The 17,659-nt window shown below is 42.7% G+C and overlaps 2 protein-coding genes and 1 long non-coding RNA gene across 4 annotated transcripts in view; 2 read left to right on the forward strand and 1 right to left on the reverse strand.

Moving 5' to 3' along the window:
* LOC132455604 (uncharacterized) overlaps positions 1–17,659 on the forward strand; it is a 174,763-nt gene that overhangs the window by 142,901 nt on the left and 14,203 nt on the right. The gene's annotated exons all lie outside the window — the stretch shown is intronic.
* LOC132455609 (E3 ubiquitin/ISG15 ligase TRIM25-like) overlaps positions 1–17,659 on the forward strand; it is a 35,273-nt gene that overhangs the window by 12,157 nt on the left and 5,457 nt on the right. The window lies entirely within an intron of this gene.
* On the reverse strand, positions 3,640–6,649 carry LOC132455616 (uncharacterized). The gene is made up of 3 exons (XR_009525309.1): positions 6,439–6,649; positions 5,930–5,986; positions 3,640–4,371 (listed from the first exon to the last, which is right to left on the reverse strand). It is a non-coding gene; the product is annotated as an uncharacterized LOC132455616 (long non-coding RNA).

The following is a 17,659-nucleotide window of genomic DNA, read 5'->3' on the forward strand; positions in this document are numbered from 1 at the left end:
CCGGATGACCGCCCCCCAACCGCCCGCCCCGGGGACTGCCCCGATCTTGTTGCCCCCCCTCAGGGTAGCTGTGTTAGAGAGCCCCCCCCGTCCCAAGGTCTGGTGCCCCAAACGTCTCAAAGCTTCTAAGGCTCAGCCTTCCTCTGGGCCCTTTACTGTAATGCGTCAAGTTGTATTAATCGTGTTAAAATAAGATTGCGTTAATGCGTAATTAACGTGTTAACTTCCAGCCCTAGTATATATAAATATAAACTCACATATACACACACAGTGACACCCATATATAAACACACACATGCATATTCAAACAAGCGCGCACACCAACACTACACACGCATATATGAACACACTCACATACATATATAAAAACACACAAGCGCACACATGCATATATAAACACACATATACACAAACACACAAACACACCTGCACATCCACATGTGTATATAAACATACAATGGTTTTCTTGGGCTTCTAAAAGTTGATCTCTATAAACTCTGAAAGGAAGAGACTTAAGACCTTCCATGAGGTTAACTAAGCAGGTTTTACAAAGAATATATTTCTAATGACAAATGCATTTTAAATATTGATTGATAGTGAATCGAAATATGTTGATACTACAATATTGTGTATATCTTCAGACGTTAACAGTTTCATAATGCATGGCTCTGATATCAGTTTTATATTCATAATGCAAGTGATCAATTCACTTGCCTGGAAAGGCATATCAATTGATCAGTTGCATTGTGAAGGAAATATGCTTTGTTACTTTTCTTATTTGAAAAAATAACTTGAACATCGTTTTTGTTTTTTGATTTTTCGTGCTTTTTGTTTCATGTCATTTTTTTGATATGTTTGATTATTATTGGTACAGGGTATACCTTCGGTGAATTTTAATTCCTATATACAGGCTACAGGGCAGTCTCTAGGCTTTATGTGAAAAAGAAAATGACCAAGCATTTGTTTATAATTCATTTGAAAAAAAAAGTGTGTATAATCAGCACCCACTCACCTAACAGACGGAGAGAACATCACCCAATTGGGTTATATCATAATACATTTGATTACACAACAGTACTTTTATCTATTGTCTGGATTGTACCTAATGCACTGGTCTATGAAACCAAAATAAGTAGATGTGAATGTTTGTCGATGCATTTTAATGCATAGTTTTATAATTGTGAACCCAAAAACATACACAGGCCTAATAAAACCAGTTTTTTTGCAAATACAAATGTGTTGTGGGGTTTATTAAAGACAAACGGTAGACACCTGAATGCACGGATGAGATCATATTTTTATTATATCGATATACATTTGTATGTATTGAATATGAAACCTTGATGGAAAGACAAACCATTCAAAGCTCAGGTTTACAATAATGAAAACATTTATACTGAAACAGTGAAGAAGACAACAACGCAGAAGTTTTGGAGGTTTTGGTTAATCTTTGCATCACAGATTCCACACTTAGATAGATGCTAACATTGCTCAGTGACTAACAGAGAACGCAATCTATAAAGGAGGAAATCAGAAGAGGAACCATGTGTATTATCTCAGCAGAGTGGAAAATGTGTTTGTGATCAGCCAAACATAGATAACAGCTATGTGTTGACCAAAGAGAGGAGCTGTCACGTTAAAATTGTACCGGGGGCGAAAATTGTACCGGCCTACGTCACCAGTTGTTGACAACTTGACAACTGATTTGCTTGGGTTGTCCGTTGCCGGGCAGGTTTCAAAAAACATTCGGATCATGTTTCCAAGGACGAAATAACATAATACAGATTACGGATCGCTTTTTATTTTATTTTTTTACTCCGACAAATACACACACACACAGACACACACACACACACAAACACACACACACACAAACACGAAGCCTGCCTCATTAGGCCTGTTTGACGTAGCGTTAGCGGTGGGTTAGCTTCAGGTAACGCGGTGCCGTTCCTGCCGGCGGTTTACGGGGTACTTGAGGCTAATCCCCCCCCCCCCCCGAGAGCCAGGGGCTGCCCTCTTTGATGCCCCGTCCGGGGGGAGTTAGCGGGAGGGGGACCCCCGCCGCCACGGGGTAATGGTTAGCTACAGCGAGGTACGTCTTTACTGTTAGCGGCGAGCTAGGGTGGTGCATTAATCGTAATGTTGCTACGCAAAAACCTTGAGGTAAACAGTATTTGACCTTAAGGGTCAAGGGGTCAAGAAGGCAGGAACACACACACACACACACACACACACACACACACACACACACACACACACACACACACACACACATCAATTTCGAATATGAAAGAAAGTACAATACCGAAACATAATACAAACATAGGCTTGATATATACCTTTAAACATGCCAACACGTATTCTGGAAATGGCTCCTATAGTTAGAGGTCAGAGGTTAAACGTAACCCATCAGAGGCATCGTAGTCACTGCATCTATCAACAGACAAAGCAACGCCGCTGACTCACTAACAGAGGTTTGATCTTGTTAAAACAGACTAATCACCCTGTGGGCCGGGCTTGGAGACATGGGGACTAAAGTACCATAAGCACTATTTTATGTAACTATTACAATATTTCAAATAGTCATATTAATTTATTAAATGTGCATATGGGATATTCAAGGAAGCTTGCAGATTATATTTACTTGCATTTAACTGCGTTAAGGGTGTGACAACTGATTAAATATATAGCATAAATAACATTTTTAGAAAAGTTTGCACCAATGGCGCCGTCTTGTGGCGATTTCACGTCACTGCACTTATATTCTTACTTTTTATGGTATGCGGATGCGTGTGGAATGTGCCTGTTTGTCCGCATGCGTGTGACCTTCCCGCCTGCACGCAGCGGGACGAATAAGGACCATTTAATGACCCACCACATGAAATATTAGTCGACAGACGCACACAACGCCAAATCCGCAAACGGTGCCTTTTGCTGATAATGGATCGACGTGGACTTGGACACTGGCCTACTGGCCTGCGCGTCGCCGCCGGAGCCAACAAGTGACCAATCATCAGTTGTCTCTTTTTAAAATAGACCTTCATCTGTCTGGCGTGCCTCGCCGCTCCCCATATAGGCTCCATTGAATATTTAAAATGTCATCATCAGCATCCGGCCGGCCCTTCGTCAGTGTCCGCTGTCGGTCGCGAGCAGACGGATCATCCACAGCTCGGTCACGTGCTTTCATTTCACGCCACCAGATCGTCTCCGATGTAGATTCTGTTCTTGGGCTACATGTCTAACTTTAGTATTCTCTATAACGATTGGCCGAAGGAAAATTGTACCAGATTGTATTAGGTTCTATTTATTTTGTAGGCATATAAACAGAAATATTTCTGATTATATAATGCTATATTTTAAGCTTTACACGCAAAATGGCAAGCATATTGCATTCATTTTGAACAAACATTATCGTAAATGCTATTGGACTGTAATTGTCGAGTGTCGAAACACAACTGAATTTATGTAAAGTTAAGTTTCTTCTCTGGAAGCTCATGTTCAGTCTTTTTGTTTAACCATGGATGCTATGCAAATCAAAAATCGCTATACAATGTCAGCTATTTAATCAAAGCAATAAAGCTGAAATTTCACAAATAAAGTTTATTTTACTTTTGAATGACAAAACAGAATTTCACAACATTTAGAATGGAGTTTTATTGATAAATGGCAGTGGGAATGTTATTTTTTGACCAGTGTAACAGATAGCAGCATAGAAAAAACAGATAAACGAACAAAAATCTGAAATTCGGTATAAAACATAGAGCCTAATCAGAAAGGCAAAAATCACGTCATGATTAAAAAAAGATAAAAAAGCAACGGGATACGTTGAAGGATAAACTGTCAGGTTTATCTAAGGATTGGTGTATTTACAGTAGCATAAAATAATCACATAATAGTTTATAAAATAGATTAGTATAATCACATTGCGGTGGTGGAATGAGGTGCAGCTGGTAAACATGCACCCATTCGGTTAAAAGCAGCTTGCTTTACTCAAGATAATCGATTTCACTTCTTTTTTTCTTTCAGTCATCAACAATCGATTTCCCGGCGTCCTCTCGAAAGCACACAAATGTGCTCTATTGCACATGGGACACTCAGCTGAAGCTTTAGTAGTAGTAGTTATAATAATAATCAAAATAATAATTGTCATAGTAGCGATGCAAAGGTCTCCAAAATCAATTGGATAAGACTTTTGTCTTTGGCACCAACGGTATAATGTTGATATTTAAAAAATTGAATATGGCGAAAAAGATAAAATTAATTGATACATAATTGTTGATATGACCCACGTCACATGACCTAGGGATTCTCCTGACCTCTGACCTCGTCCTTCACAGGATGACACAGTTGGAGGCTGAAGGCTCAGGGACACTGCAGAGAGAAGGGAACACGACAAATGCAAAATAAATGAAGATTCAACGTGAACTCTGAAAATATAAATTCTCAAGTCACAAGTCACAATGTGGTGTGCTACAACCGTATGGGGTATTATAATTGGTAAACACGTTATAAAAACAGGGACTATTATTAGACGACTCATAATAAAACACCGGTGTAAACAAGCCGGAGAGTCTCTTGCCCGGGAATTGATATCTCTAACGGCCGCTGAGGGACGGGGCCAACAACAACCCGGCCCGGTCCTGAGCCATGCTGCGGATGATTCCAACAAACGAACATTTAATACACCGTTCCCCGGGGGGCGGGGGGTATGGGGTGGTAACACGATGCCCAGGCTCGCTGCGGTCGTATTCATCCAGGGCTATTCTCATATGAGGCTCTTTTTTGATAGTTAGTTTAAATTCATTGTAAGGTACTTTAGATAAAAGTGATGAATCAGTGAGCAGCTCAGATGTGCGAGAGGGACAGTGTTGGACAGTGCTCTGTGCCCGAGGTCGTAACGGTTGTCGTTCCCTGTTTTGTTCCTTGGTGATACACTCTGTGTCCCCGTCTTTTCTAACGTTCTGAATGGGAGATTTGAAACCACCTGTAAGCTTAAAGAGCACCTGTGACAGTTTGACCACTGTCCCCGTCTGTTTATCTGCCCATCAATAGCGCGCATTGATGGATAGTGTATGAACAGCAAACCCTTAAGCATACTGTATATTCAAGCTCTTTATTCAAGCAACAAACACTCACAAACAATCTCTCCCGCTCACCATGGCTCGGTGCTGCGGACTGAAAGAGTCAGGGTGGGGCTGAGGGCTTTAAGTATGGTGTCAGGGAACACCTGCTGCCACTGATTGGGCCAAACCATTTTCCCTTGTGTCAAAGGAGGACACTGGACATTGACTTTGGACATTAATGAGCGACAAGCCTAAATGCAGAGAGAGAGAGAGAGAGAGAGAGAGAGAGAGAGAGAGAGAGAGAGAGAGAGAGAGAGAGAGAGAGAGAGAGAGAGAGAGAGAGAGAGAGAGAGAGAGAGAGAGAGAGAGAGAGAGAGAGAGAGAAACAGCTGATAGTACATAAACATTGTGTAGCAGCAGGCAAGATAACCTGACAGCACGTTGCCTCGTGGAGAAACTACACAATCTCGGGTTAAACCTACAATTGACTTTTCACTTCCCTCAACTGACCTACTGATGTCTCATTTACTTTCCTTCAAAGATTGGAATGACACTTGACACAGGAATGTTTCAGGAAATATGTGACATATTCTAATGCAGTAGGAATAGTATAACAAATTCATCATACTAATTACCTGAATGATGTCGAATTCTGGATAGCAAAAATCATAATAATAAAATCAATATGTAGCTCATAAATCAATACACAAATAACGTTTCTCACTTCAGCATATGAATGATATCCTACAGTAGGCTATATGCACAATTCCATAACATGTGTTTTACCTGCGTTCACCTATGTCAGAAACAAGCAAGCCTTCTAATAGGGGTCTAAATAAATAGTCTCCAAACGTTAGGAGTCTTACCGGTCAACAAGACGTACTCCCCGATGAACCTCCGCGTGAGGAACCGAACGATGAGAGCTGCAGAACCAAAAGCATATGGTTATTAATATGAGGGTCATGTATAAGGCGCGCACTGCACTGTCCGTCCACGGGACATCTGCGTCATGCTACGTCCTGCTACGCAGTCCAACACCCCCATCTAGTGGCCACTTGACGCCACTGTATCTCATTCTTCCGTCACACCTGTCTTCGATCATCAACCTCCTTTTCCTACTTCAGCCAGGGATCTCCATCCAACCGGCGCGGCGGCGCCAGTTCGTCGTTTACAACTACCCAGTTCGTATCGGTCCTATCAGCATTCTCTAGACCCAGTTCAGTGTTCCCGTTCTCTTGATAACCCTCTCCCCTCCTCCCTAGTCTACCTGTCGCCGAACCCTACCTGCCTGTCTGACGCTGAACCCTCGCCGCCCTGTTCCCTAACAACCTGTCCCTCCACGGGTCACCTATCTCTCACCAGGGCGCATCCTCACCTGATTTTCCCACTCCCTCGCTGCCCAGCACAGCCAGTTTGATGTCATTCATGTCCGCGTCCAACCGTTAGTTTCGATAACCGCAAACTAAATACCAACACTTAACGTCCTGCAGAATACAATAAAACAAACGATTGCTAAAATGAGCTTAGCATTCTTTGACGCTTTAAAAACGACAAGAGGCATATAACATAAGGTGACCAGATTTCTGAAATGAAAATCGGGGACATTTTCAATGCGGCGGTGAAAAATCATTACATATTATCATTATGAAATAAAAAATGGGGATTTTTTCATGTATTTTAATCAGCTTTTATTACACAAATGGTCAGAGGCCCCATTAGGGGGCGAAAAGTAAGGACAATTCTGAGGGCCCGTGACTGACGGGGGCCCTGAAAAAATATTAGAACATTAGTTATGCTAATAAAAAATCATCATTAATGGATTTTGATAGAAAATCAAATTTATAATTAAACAAACACTTAATCAGTATGCAGAATGTTTCCTGCATGTCGTCACAGTGTTATATTATCACAGCTCAGTGTCAGTAGATATTGTAAAGTTAGTATCGGACTATAAGATAATTGAAGCCTTCACAGGTAGAGGTGTGGTTACAGAAACTGCACATGGTTGGCGTTGCCTGTGTGTGGTCGTGGGACCCAGTGTGATATCTTTTCATGGGGCCGAACATCCCTGGTGGCGCCCCTGCAAAAAAGGTTAATAAATCAAAATATCAGCACCCACAAATATCATGTATCAGTAGTGCACAGCAGTGTCAAAAACACAAATATAGAATAATACATGAGAAAAAACATCTCTCTTCCAAAGTTAAGTGTCATGTGCAAAGACAGCTGCCAGACCAGTAGCTAGTAAATATCATCAAGATGTAATTAATAATAATTACAGAGTCAAAACATATAAAAAGATGCAAGTGGATCACATAATGTGTGCCACTGGAAACTGTGGGCCTGGCCCAAATAGTACAAAAAAGTCACAACAAGAAAATACATCTCTAGTAAGAAGGCTGTACACAAAAGGTTGCAATCAAACAAAGAACAAATGGGTGACATCACCAACCATCCACCCACTGAGGAAGACAAACATATCTTAGTCTTGTTAGCTTGAGTTAGGATGGATTTTTTTGGTCAAAGGTTTCTACTCACAACTGAATACTGAACTGATATTTATGACACAAAAGGTGGCAATCAAAAAAATGGGTGACATTACCGGGATCCCCTCATTCATCCACCTCCGCCTTAGCCTGGTTCTACCAGACTCTCGTACTTCACTTCATTTCATTTGTACAGAGAGTCTGGACCTAATCAATTGACAAACGTTAACTCACTTGAAGGCGGGTGTCTGTTGAAGTTTAAAATGATTGGATCTGCCCAGTGCCACTCTGGATCTGCCATAACCAATCACTAACGTTTGGTTGTGACGTATGTCATGCGCCGGGAATCACGCGCAGGTTGTACACAAACCAAACACCTTGCGCGTCTGCACGAAAATGTCCGTCAACGACAGCTGCAGGTTTTGTTCGTCGAATTTAATTTATCAGGGGAAAATTGCACATAGTAAATCAACTACCGACCTACAACAACAACTCAAACTGGCGTACGACTTTATCGTCATTGTTCTCAGACACGCCCTCTGTTCGCTGATTGGCGGCCGCTGTGGCGGTACCAGAAAACCAAATTACATACAGCAGGTCCAGACCTAGTACTGAAGGGAAATTCAAATTGAGCGGAAGTAGGCTACTTAGGCGGCGGAGCCAGGCTACCTCCGCCTCAGGAGCCTGAGTAGAATAAGAGCAGAGAACATGAGAAAAACTGCAAGAACAGAGCCAATAGTAATAGGCTACTGACATTAAAATCAGTGACTCAGGGCATCAGCTAATCAAATGATCTGCATTTATAACTACTACAGTCATTGGTTACCCACACAGCCCGGCACAAAAAACAGCAGCCTAACACACACAACTATCAACCATTGACTTATTATTAATTAATTTATTATTAATTAATAATATCATCATTATTATTATTTTAACAGTCTCAGGTCCCTATGCCTACAGGAAAATCATATGCTACCAAAGCAGTCTTCCACCTCCCCCTCTTCCAAAACAGAGGCACATACAATGTCATCACCTGGTAATCTCATGCTAACGTTAACATTACAGCTTCACTAATGACGGATATAAAAACATTGTCATAATGTTAACGTTCACTGACTTTTATAACGTTACGTTAGGTCTTCAGTTCAGATAAACAATCATACTTATTTTAACGTTACATCACTTCTCGCACACGCACGCACGCACGCACGCACGCACACACGCACACACACACACACACACACACACACACACACACACACACACACACACACACACACACACACACACACACACACACACACACACACACACACACACACACACACACACACACACACACACAGGGCCGGCTCTGACCAATTTGGTGCCCTAGGCAAGATTTTTGCTGGTGCCCCCTACCCCTTTTAACTGCGGTCATGCCAGCCGACTCATCGAGATTGGCGGTCAAGCCAGCCGACCCAGTTTTTTGCCGTACCTGTATATACTAGCCATTACGGTAATAGCGTCTCAGAACTAGTTTAAAATAAAAGCATTCGTCGGGTACATACAAAAAGACAGTCAATAAAAGCAAATACTATCAAAGGAAGTGTACGGCCGTTGTGGTATTTACTTTCAAAATAAAAGCCCACCAAACATTCCAATCTGAGACATATTACAAATGATTTTGGATTAAATTTAAAAGAAAATGCCCTGTTATTCCAGGCTCATTTCACTTCAGAGTTATAGTTCAAAACCCCATAGGGTAACCCACGAAGTTTAAAAACATTCTGATGTGGAGTTTCAAATTAAAAGCCCACTAGATATTGAAATATGAGACTTATTACATATATTTTTTTGGTTTAAATTTAAAAGGAAACTCCCTGTTATTCCAGACTCATTCCATTTCAGGGTCACAGTTTAAGACCCCATAGTGTCACCCAAGAAGTTTCAGGGTATTCTGATGTGTAGTTTCTAATTAAAAGCCCACTAGATATTGAAATATAAGTCTCATATTTCAATATCTAGTGGGCTTTTAATTTGAGACTACGCATCAGAATATCCTGAAACTTCTTGAGTATCACTATGGGGTTCTGACCTATGACCCTGAAGTGGAAAGAGTCTGGAATAACAGGGCGTTTCCTTTTAAATCTAATCCAAAAATCATACCTAAATAATATCTAATGTCTCATATTTCAATATCTAGTGGGCTTTTATTTTGAAACTACACATCAGAATGTCCTGAAACTTCTTGGGTGATCTTATGGTGTCTTGAACAATCGCCCTGAGCCTGGAATAACAGGGCATTTTATTTTAAATTTAATCCAAAATCATATGTAATATGTCTCATATTGGACATTTTGGTTGGCTTTTATTTTGAAACTCCACATCAGAATGTTCTGAAACTTCTTGCGTGACCCCATGGGGTCGTGAACTATAACCATGAAGTGAAATGGCCTGAAATAACAGGGCATTTTCTTTTAAATTGAATCCAAAATCATATTTAATATGTCTCATATTGGAATTCTTCGTGGGCTTTTATTTTGAAACTCCACATCAGAATGTTCTGAAACTTCGTGGGTTACCCTATGGGGGGTTGAACTATAACCCTGAAGTGAAATGAGCCTGGAATAACAGGGCATTTTCTTTTAAATTGAATCCAAAATCATATGTAATATGTCTCATATTTGGTGGGCTTTTATTTTGGAACTACACATCAGAATGTCCTGAAACTTCTTGGGTGACCCTATGGGGTCTTGAACTATCGCCCTGCAGTGAAATGAGCCTGGAATAACAGGGTATTTTATTTTAAATTGAATCCAAAATCATTGTAATATGTCTCATATTGGAATCTGGGCTTTTATTTTGAAACTCCACATGCTCTTTTATTTTGAAAAAAATAAAAATAACTCGAAATAACTACTGGTATTAAGAAATATAAACATTGAAGTTAAAGTTAGATGAATACAGTATTAAAAAAAAAAAAAAAAAAAAAGAATCCCATATTTTCGGCGCCCCCGGCGGATGGATGCGCCCGTAGCATTCGCCTATACTGCCTATGCCCAGAGCCGGGCCTGCACACACACACACACACACACACACACACACACACACACACACACACACACACACACACACACACACACAAGTCTACTGCCAATTCACACAAAATAAATAAGTTCATACACAACATACCATTTATGACCGCTGATCTTCTCTTTTTCCTTTTTGCCGCCTCTAGATCGTTGTTGTTGACGCTTCTGCGTCTGGTCGTACGTCCTGATAACGTCTGTACGTCATACGACGTCTTCTCTGGTGATGCGCTAAATGACTACCGTAATAACTGGTATTTGAGTCTGCGCGCGTTTTTCCCCCATTCAGTGTCAAAATCGGGGACATTTCCGGGGACAGCTTTGACAGGGGACAGATCACCGAAAACGGGGACTGTCCCCGGAAATCGGGGACGTCTGGTCACCCTACCATGGATAGGCCCCCCGATCGGCGTAGGCCCTGGGGCTTCAGCCCAGCCCTGCGCCTATTGTTTCTTAACAAAGGTGTTACTGCGTGTCGTTTTTTGATAACCTCTAACAGCCTTACCCTGGCCCAGTTCCCTGGTAGCTAACAAGAGCCTCAATGAAGTAACAAATGTATTTGAAGACCTAAAGGGCAAGCTTTAGGTCTGCGAATGTTGAGCTCGCCCGTCATTTGTTTTCCTGGATCCTCGGCTTTCCGATGCAGCAACCAATCACGTCCGGGGAAAGGCACATCACAATTAACATAATTCTAAACAAATCATATGCATGGAAAAAAACAAATGGTCATTTGCATGGCCATCGACAAACAGAGGGTTTAACCCATGAGGGCGGGGCGTCGGGACTAACGCACACGCACTCTCTCACACACACACACACACACACACACACACACACACACACACACACACACACACACACACACACACACACACACACACAGACACACAGACAGACAGACAGACAGACAGACAGACAGACAGACAGACAGACAGACAGACAGACAGACAGACAGACAGACAGACACCACTCTCACACACACCATCGCGCTCAACGCCAATTGGCGTTGAGTGAACGCCAACGCACAGTGTAGGCCTACGCGTTACTGGCATCACAGATGTAGACACTAACCACATCTTGGTTACTGAAAGCGGTTAAACGTCATAATGGACTGGGTCCTGTTCTCTGTGGGCCTGCATCACAGATCTGGGTGTGATTTCATACCACATGAGGAAGTCTATATATGGTCCTGCCTTCATAGCGGTTTAACCAGCACAGGGAGTAGGCCTATGATATCCGCACGGTGAACTTGATCTTATCAGACACGTTTGAAGCCCTTTGAGGCCTTCTGTGTGGATGATGATGAATAGTTATTAAATAGTGCAATAGAAACGTCCGGGAAGCATCTCCACATCTTTACCCTCCTTGAGAATGAGAGGGTCTATGAATCTGCGTCTAGGAAAAAACACCCTGCCTCTCGTCCAAAGTTAACAGAGACAACAGCGCCCTGTGACCGGAAATACGCAGCTCATAAAAGCAGAGTCTGGGACGAGTATCAACTGGTTGGTTCATCATTTCCTTGTTACGAGTCGGACGGTTTGTTTTGGCTCACTTCATCACAGCAGGAAGACGATGAAGGTACTGTAGTCCAGTCCACTCTTATCCGTGATAGACCATCAATATGAATAACTTTGAATCTTATTGTGGCGACACGAGGCGGCTTTTTATATTTTATGTCAGAGTATCTTCTCTATGTTACCGACAACGCCACCTTGAGTTAGGGCCCAAGGACCTATACACTATGATTATAATAATCACCTCTGACGATAAGACACTCGTTCGTTCAATCAGGGAGGGCGGGAGACAGAGTTCAAAAAATAACAAAGCATTTTATTATTATAAACACGGTTTGGCACAAAAGATGAAAAAGAGAAGTAAGCCCAACTGGGGAAGGAAGTGGGTACAAGCTGAAGCTTACCCCCCAAACCAGGGGTGAGTCCAGGCGGAGCTCGCAGCGGCACACCCGAGCGGCAGCCACACACGCACGCACCGCACCACAGCAGCGGGACACAGGGCTAACAGCTGGAGGCACGCTGACCAGGGGCAGCAGACAGAGCCCCGAACCAAGTCGGCGGAAGTGGCAGCGAAGCAGCAGCAATGACAATTCAGCAATGATTTAGTAAATAAACAAGGAAGGCTCAATTCTCGGTTATGCGTTCCTAATCCCGGTTCTCAGTCTGGTTAGGTACCTGTATATACTAGACATTACGGTAATAGCGTCTCAGAACTAGTTTCAAATAAAAGCATTCGTCGGGTACATACAAAAAGACAGTCAATAAAAGCAAATACTATCAAAGGAAGTGTACGGCCGTTGTGGTATTTACTTTCAAAATAAAAGCCCACCAAACATTCCAATCTGAGACATATTACATATGATTTTGGATACGATTTAAAAGACAATTCCCTGTTATTCCAGGCTCATTTCACTCCAGGGTTATAGTTCACGACCCCATGGGGTCAGGCAAGAAGTTTCAGAACATTCTGATGTGGAGTTTCAAAATAAAAGCCCACCAAACATTCCAATATGAGACATATTACATATGATTTTGGATTCAATTTAAAAGAAAATGCCCTGTTATTTCAGGCTCATTTCACTTCAGGGTTATAGTTCACGACCCCATGGGGTCACGCAAAAGGTTTCAGAACATTCTGATGTGGAGTTTCAAAATAAAAGCCAACCAAAATCTCCAATATGAGACATATTACATATGATTTTGGATTCTATTTAAAAGAAAATGCCCAGTTATTTCAGGCTCATTTCACTTCATGGTTATAGTTCACGACCCCATAGGGTCGTAAACTATAACCATGAAGTGAAATGAGTAACCCCATAGGGGTTCACGACCCCATAGGGTCGTAAACTATAACCATGAAGTGAAATGAGTAATATGTCTCATATTGGAGATTGGAAACTTCTTGGGTGACCCTATGGGGTCGTGACCTGTAACCATGAAGTGAAATGAGCCTGAAATAACAGGGCATTTTATTTTAAATTGAATCCAAAATCATACGTAATATGTCTCATATTGGACATTTTGGTTGGCTTTTATTTTGAAAGTCCACATCAGAATGTTCTGAAACTTCTTGCATGGGGTCGTGAACTATAACCATGAAGTTAAATGAGCCTGAAATAACAGGGCATTTTCCTTTAAATTGAAATTCAAAATCATTGTAATATGTCTCATATTGGAATTTTTGGTGGGCTTTTATTTTGAAACTCCACATCAGAATATTCTGGAACTTCTTGGGTGACCCTATGGGGTTGTGAACTATAACCCTGAAGTGAAATGAGCATGGAATAACAGGGCATTACCGTAATGGCTAGTATATACAGGTACGGCAAAAAACTGGGTCGGCTGGCATGACCGCCGATCTCGATGAGTCGGCTGGCATGACCGCAGTGGTGAGCGGTGAGGGCAACGACCCGGAAGTGGACGGGCCGAAGAGGCAGGAATCGAGAGTTCAGGAGGAAGGGCACGGCCTACTTTTATCCCCTCGACAAGCAATGATTGGCGAACGGGCCGGAGAGGGCGTGGTGAAACAGAAGCCTGTGTCTAAGTAACCGTGTTGCCTCATACCACTACATTATCAGTAGATTGATGACAGTTGGTGCGGGTAGTTAATGAGCTGGTAGGGTTAGACAGTACAGAGACAGGTCATTAAGGAGCAGGTAGGGGATAGACGGTACAGAGACAGGTCATCAAGGAGCAGGTAGGGGTTAGACAGTACAGAGACAGGTCATTAAGGAGCAGGTAGGGGTTAGACAGTACAGAGACAGGTCATTAAGGAGCAGGTAGGGGTTAGACAGTACAGAGACAGGTCAATAAGGAGCAGGTAGGGGTTAGACAGTACAGAGACGGGTCATTAAGGAGCAGGTAGGGGTTAGACAGTACAGAGACAGGTCATTAAGGAGCAGGTAGGGGTTAGACAGTACAGAGACAGTTCATTAAAGGTCCCATGACATGCTATTTTATGTATTCTTTAATATAGGTATTAGTGGGCAACTAACACAGTATTCAAAGATGTTCCCGAAATTCAGCCGTGGTGCAGAGTTACAGCCACTCCGAGCCAGTCGCACATTGAGCTTCCCCCAAATGCGCTGTTTTAGCGTCTGTAGCTATAATGCAAATGAGGAGGAGCGAGGCGGGTCAAGGAGGAGGGTGGGGGTGTGGCCCTGAGCAGCTTGCAGCCACGGTACCATGCGCTCTGTTTACAAAGGATGTATCGCAATGGCGAGCCACAGCCTTTAGCCGTGTTCTGTAAATATTCTAGAACACACGGGAGTCCTGGAGCTCTATATCTAAATATTATCATATAGCCTAGATATCTATATCATATAATATATATTATCACGGCCTAAAGCTGTGTGAGCGGATATTATGAATCTCAAATGGCCGTGTCGGGTTCTCTGACGTTCCTGGTTCTTCCACGTCCACATCAATGTGAAGTAGACTGAACCGCGACAGGAGGAGAAAGGGATTGTTGCCGGGCAGCGCTTAGGCACCTCCGCCTCCGGTGGTGGTCCCTCAGCGGGGCTCAAGCGGGAGACATTCGCCGCCAACAATCCCTTTCTCCTCCATGTTCATGTTCTTGAGGGAGTCAAAGCCAAAGTTCCTTCCCCCCAATTCATTCTCAACCTTGGCTGAGATAACCCCCACTACGAGTCTCGTTGTAGAAATACCAGAGACGAGAGTCCGACGTGTTATGCTACGGCCACACCAAACGCGTTACTCGCGTTGGATAACGCGTGTAACGTGCCTAACTTGACGCTTGATCATTGTGTGTCACAAAAATGGTTCAACGCGCCTAACGCGCCTGTGGCTGTGCTGGATTTAGGAGTCCGAGGTAGGAAACCCAAACGCCGCCGTGTTTGGGTGCATGATAGAGCTTGGATCGGGTTAGATTAAATAATCTCGGATATAAATAACAATAATCGGGTTAAATAACTTCACATGGTGTGTCTGGTGTGTTTCCAGCATTTGTAGTGTTGATCAGCAGAGAAATAGTCCGCCAAGACGTTGAGGTTGCTTAGCAACCAGAGACTCTGTCCGTGCAAGTGAACGGAGCGTTCACTCTTCGTCATAACTATCAAACAAAACATCCTTCACATTCACCGAGCGAACATTATGAAAGTAAAATGCACATTTCTCGCTAAAAATGTTTCCATAAACGCATTTAATGGCGTAACTATGTTACTATTTCCACCCAGAATAAAGAAAGATGTCGGCCGTATGCTTCTGTGCAAGCGTCACTACTCTCTGCCAGTGACGTCGGGTCAAGCTCCACGCTGATTGGCTATCGCGGCTAAGCATCACGCGTTGGAGCGTTGAAAGTTCCATTTTTTGAACTCCGGGCGTAGGTGCGTTAGGTGAGTATATACGCAGATCATACGTGGCTAACGCGGCTAAAATGTTGCTTTAGCGCATGTAACGCACCTACGCAGCTCATACGCGCGTAAACCAATGGTTCCCTATGGAAAAATTGCAGATTTTATACGCGTATTACGCGAGTAACGCGGTTGGTGTGGCCGTACCTTTATGCGCCGTAACACCAAAAGCAGAACGGTTATCCAAATAACAAGGAAGTGTACAACACTTGCGTTACAGTCCTGGAGCTCTATATCTCAATAATATCATATAATACATAGATATCTATATCATATAATAAATATTATCACGGCCAAAAGCTGTGTGCGCCTCCAGACGATATTATGAATCACAAACGACTTTGTCGGGTTCTGCAACGTCTCTGGTTCTTCCACTTTCACATCAACCTGAAGTCGACTGAACCGAGCTGCTGCCGCCGGGCGATGATGCCCGGCAGTCGAAGTTCATGTACTTCAGCGAGTCAAAGCCAAAGTTCCTTTCCCCCAATTCCTTCTCAACCATGGCTTAGATAACCGACAGTCTCGTTGTGGAAATACAAGAGACGTCAAAGAACCGACAAGAAACACTTGCGTTACAGTGAGTGTATTCACACACACACATGTGGCGCTCGCACAGTCGTGTCTCATTGGCGGGCCAACGTCTCTGGGCGGGCTAGGCAAAGTAAGGGGAGGAGCTTAGATGCTTTATGACGACTTAAATAAAGACATTCCAAATCAGCGCGCTTGAGCCTCCGTTTTTTCAAAGGCGAGCAGAACAGCTAGTGCTCGTTTTACACCAAACGCAAGTTTTAGCCACTGGGGGACCATAGGCAGGCTAGGGGAACTCATATTTATGTCAGAAAACCTCATAAAGTGAGATTTTCATGTCATGGGACCTTTAAGGAGCGGGTAGGGGTTAGGCAGTACAGAGTACTCAGAACCTTTCAGCTGGGAGTCAAGCACCCGGTTACGTTTAAATAATAGTTTTTCCTTCTTCTGTTTTAGAATTTGTCCTAAATCTGAGGGGTCCCTTGGTGACTTTAACGCTAGGCATTTGGTTAGGTAGTATCTGTGGAGACCTGTTGTTATTGTTGCAATTATTATTTATATTTGGACGGCCTATATCTCAACTTCTGAGTGGTAAAACATGTTCAAATTTCTCAGACCTTTTGGTTGTCCCTTAACAGATCTCGACAAAAGATTGGTGCAGAGATTCCCATAGGGGGCGCTATAACTTCATGTCTTAGTTAAACCCTCCTCATGGCCGCCCGATGCATAAAACATTCTGAACCTCTGTGTCCAGGCCTTATTTAGAATGCTAAATGCTATTTTTAACCATAATGTCTGTCAGAATAATTGTGCTGTAAAGTGAACATTTTGTGGAAACTTCAGAAATCTTCTCCAATTTATTTACGATACATTATTCATTGACAAAGAAAATTGGTGGCCTAAAAGGTTGGATTTTTCCTCATTTGTTAAATTAAGGCATTAAGATCGATTTCCAAAAGATGATTTTTTATTTCTCTTTTTAGTCTACTTTAGCTTGGGTGCATAAACTTATTCTCACCACTGTATATATTTATTGATTTGCAAAGCTGTTTCCATGAGCGATAGTTGTAACACATTGCGTTGGAGAGTTCAAAGTTTTGAATGTTTGCCTACCAGGTAGAG

Source organism: Gadus macrocephalus, chromosome 4 (assembly GCF_031168955.1).
Source record: "Gadus macrocephalus chromosome 4, ASM3116895v1".
NCBI classification, from domain to species: domain Eukaryota; kingdom Metazoa; phylum Chordata; class Actinopteri; order Gadiformes; family Gadidae; genus Gadus; species Gadus macrocephalus.